Genomic DNA, 4,388 nt, shown 5'->3' on the forward strand with positions numbered 1-4,388 from the left:
ACCAGAGTCCTGCCACTGCCAGTCACTTTTCTTTGCATCCAACTCATGCTTTCTCTAATTTTCTACCTTTTTCCTCCCTGTAAATGATAGTTCTCAGGTTATTAATGAGACCTAAACCTTTATTAGGATTTGTTATAATGATGATTTGTTATTTTACACATTTTGTTGCATTGGGAAATGCAATTAAGAGTATGGTATTTGTGTAAGCAGTTGGGTTGTGACAAAAGAAAAAAATGTTTTACTTCATCTGAAAGTGATGGATTTGCATATGGCAAATTAAATAGGTGGTATATATACACATATATGCAAAATTCATCTATGCAATGCTAACAAGTTTCTTCACTATTTTAATAATCACAAAATATTTCAATAATCACAATCATAGATAATGTTAATATCTGACACTTACATAGTACTTCAAAGTTTCCAAAGTTCTTTGCATTCTTGATCTCATTTGTGTCTCATAGCCACCGTGTGACATAGTTTACCCAGGTATTATTTCCCACATTTTATAGCTAAAGCTATAATCGATGAATGATTTTGGTCATTGAAAAAATAATTATAGATTATAATTTAAAATAGTGGTGCCCATGTTGCTTTCATCTCAATATGTACTGTTTATTTTTGACTTCAAGGAAACTGAGGAAGAAAAGTGACACAAGGACAAGAATCAAGGATTCCATGGATTCTTTTTTTGTGTGTGTGTGGTTGTTTCTTTAACGTGTGCGCTTTTATTTGAACTGGTCTTAAGTCAGTGTACAGGTAAAGCTCCTCCCCTCCCCCAAGTACTGGTACCAATCTCAAAACTCGCAGGGAGACTAGAAAAGTCCTCATTCACATCTATGTTGGGGGCAGGGAGGGAATTTAGGGAGCCATTCCATATGGCTGACAATTAAAGACAAAAGGAACAAGTATTAAGGCGGAAGATACAAAAAGTTTTTTAAGGATTATATAATTTACGCTTAAAGCCATACTAGTACCTCCCCCCTCCCCCTCCCCCTCGGGATCTGTTACATCGCTCCTCCACAGCCTTCACAGAGGCCTGGAACTGTCACAATGCATTAGATGGTATTTGGAATGACTATTAAAAAAAAATGTACAATCAGAGTCCTGAAGATGCCCTGGAGAACTTTGGGGATGTTTGCCTCCAACATACCTAGACTGCTCATCACCTTCACCATTCGAGTTTTTAAATCCTGAGTCAAGAGCCAAAAAAACACAAAAACAAATAAAGCCATGCCAATCTCATCTCTTTTTTTGGGCAATTATCATATCATCATGTCACACCCTTTGACAAAAAAAAATTTAAAAACAACACAAACAGTCCATTTGGAAGCATTTGCAGTGGACAATGGAGGGCCCAGATTCATCATACTGCTGCTGCTTGCTGATCCACATCTGCTGGAAGGTGGAGAGAGACGCCAGGATGGAGCCTCCAATCCAGACAGAGTATGCGCCCAGTCGGGGCAATGATCTTGATTTTCATTGTGCTAGGAGCTAGGGCTGTAATCTCCTTCTACATCCTGTCGGCAATGCCTGAGTACATGGTGGTACCACCTGACAACATGGTGTTGCCATACAAATCCTTACGGATGTCAACATCACATGATTGAGTTAAAGGTAGTTTTGTGGATTCCATGCCTAAGAAAGATGGTTGGAAGAGAGCTTCTGGGCACCAGAACCTCTCGTTGCCAATGGTGATAACCTGACCATCAGGGAGCTGAAAGCTCTTTTCCAGAGAGGAGCTTGATGCAGCAGTGGCCATCTCTTGCTCAAAGTCTAGGGCGACATAACACAGCTTCTCCTTGATGTCACGCACGATTTCCCTCTCAGCTGTGGTGGTGAAACTGTACCCTCTCTTGGTCAGGATCTTCATGAGGTAGTCCGTCAGATCACGGCCAGACAGATCCAGATGGAGGATGGCCTGGGGAAGGGCATAACCTTCATAGATGGGCACAGTGTGGGTCACACCATCACCAGAGTCCATCACAATACCAGTGGTACAACCAGAGGCATACAGGGACAGCACAGCCTGGATGGCAACGTACATGGCTGGGGTATTGAAGGTCTCAAACATAATCTGAGTCATCTTTTCTCTGTTGATTTTGGGGTTCAGGAGGGCTTCTGTGAGCAGCATGGGGTGCTCTTCAGGGGCCACACGGAGCTCGTTGTAGAAAGTATGATGCCAGATCTTCTCCATGTCATCCCAGTTGGTGACAATACCATGTTCAATGGTGTACTTCAGGGTCAGAATACCTCTCTTGCTCTGGGCCTCATCCCCCACATAGCTGTCTTTCTGGCCCCTACCCACCATCACACCCTTATGTCTGGGGCACCCAACAATGGAAGGGAAGACAGCCCGAGGGGCATCATCTCCTGCAAAGACAGCTTTGCACATTCCAGAGCCATTGTCAACAACGAGAGCAGCAATATCATCATCCATGGCAAACTTTGAAGTGGCAAGTTTAAACCCTTAAGAGAAGAGAGGAGATGGTGCCACACCTGGAGGCAGCGGGGGAGGCAAGTGCACGCTGGGTGGAAGAGCTCACCTATTCCGTGGATTCTGAAAGGATATTCATTCCTAATGTTGAAGGTACATTACCTTGGGTTCAGGATAATCCTGGAAACGGAGAAATTGAAGTATCTGTCTTGTCCCCATGTCAATGAGCCACATTTCTAGTAGCAGTCTTAGCAACTGGCCTCTTATCTCCTCTGGTACATAGCCTCAAGATTAGTCATGTTTAGATGAGTATCAAAATCAATCAATTCTGATTAAAGTATTTTTTTTCTAAACACCCAGGGCCTCAGACTGAAAATATATATACTTATATATAATAATCATATGCACTATATATTCATATATAACTATGTGTGTACATGTGTATGTATGTAAATATTTCTATCCTTAATGTAAAATAGGGAGAGATGGAAAGACAGAGGGAGAGAGAGAGAGAGAGAGAGAGAGAGAGAGAGATAACATTTACATACCATTTTCCCTGCAACAGTTTTCTCAAGTCAAAGATCTTTTCTACATTGTATCTTCAGTAAACCCAGTGGAATCATAGAATAACAAATAAAGAATTGGACCAGAAATTAAGTCAGGAGCTTTCTTTGAAGAGTTTTCATTTGTAAAATAATTTACACTTTTTCTGCTTGGTCTAACATTTCAGAACTAGGAACTAGGTGGAAATGCAAGAAAATCAGGTTTAGGAACAAATAAAGGGCATTTTTATAATAATTAGATATTTTACAAAATGGAATGAGTAGATTTGTAAGGTACTAAAGACTTTAATCAAAATTTTGAATACATCACCATCCATGCCAGGTGAAACATGAAAAATGACTGAAGAAACAAAGGTTTGAACTTCTGAGCATTTCAATATATTAAGCAATGCATGCCAATTGTCCATCAATCCAGGACTGGATATCCTCAACTTAAGACTGGACCCCAAATGCAGGTCAAGACAGAATTTTTTACATTAAAAACAATTTATCAAATAAAACCAATTAATTGAAAGGAAAGAGTGCAACATTAGATACTCAATTTTCTAACTGGCATAAAGATTAGGGACTTTCCAAGTTGGGAGGAGGGAAGTGGAGCTGTAATCCCCTGATATCAGAAAAAGAGGTAACCCATTCCTCCTAAGGGTCTGTGAACAATCAAAGGAACATGGAAATAATAATTGACTGATCAGTGTGGGATCAGTTTTCAGATAAGATATATGGGTTGCTTGAGATGTACAATTGTGAGGAAACTCCTGGCATCAATCTTTGCATCAAGCAGCATAACCTAGGTCCTTAGTTAAGGGTCTCTAAGCAGCAGGTGGTAGGGGGCAGCATCCCAGCCATGCAGGGCTAGGTTCAAACAGTACAATAAGATTTTCTTCCAATTCCCACAATTGAATAGCTTTCTCACAAGGCCAAAATTGACCTGAACTCATGATTGAATAGAAAGGGAATTGAGCTAGGTCAAGAATTGAGTCACAAGATGGATTGTCGGTATGGTTCACTCAATTACCACAATTAACCACTTGCTGTCCTAATCCCCTTAATTCCCTCACCCTTACTCATCTAACCATAAGGTTAGCCTTGAGACTATGCAGGGGAGTTGAGAGGCCAGTGGTTAACATCAACTTCTCCTGAGAAGTGTGGCTTACCAAACTAGTGGTCAGGCAGATATCCCTTCCACTAGAAGTCTGTAAGCAACATACTTGTTTCATATATTGTAGGGGAGATTCTTAGGTATAGTTTGGGTTTCAAAGATCTCTTACACATCTACAACTTCATATTCTGAAATGTAAACTATCTGTTGTTTTAATTGTTATTTCTCCTCTTCTTTGTTTCTTTCTTTTCTTCTCTCTCTCCCTTTCTTCACTTCTTTCCTCTTC

General features: G+C 40.5%; 1 pseudogene; it reads right to left on the reverse strand.

Moving 5' to 3' along the window:
• Positions 1 to 708: 708 nt before the first annotated feature.
• LOC138170400 (actin, cytoplasmic 1 pseudogene) lies at positions 709 to 2,502 on the reverse strand (annotated as a pseudogene).
• Between the last annotated feature and the right edge of the window lie 1,886 nt (positions 2,503 to 4,388).

Source organism: Petaurus breviceps, unplaced genomic scaffold (assembly GCF_028583685.1).
Source record: "Petaurus breviceps papuanus isolate PSGF00001 unplaced genomic scaffold, PetGlider_PUasm1.0 38, whole genome shotgun sequence".
NCBI classification, from domain to species: Eukaryota; Metazoa; Chordata; class Mammalia; order Diprotodontia; family Petauridae; genus Petaurus; species Petaurus breviceps.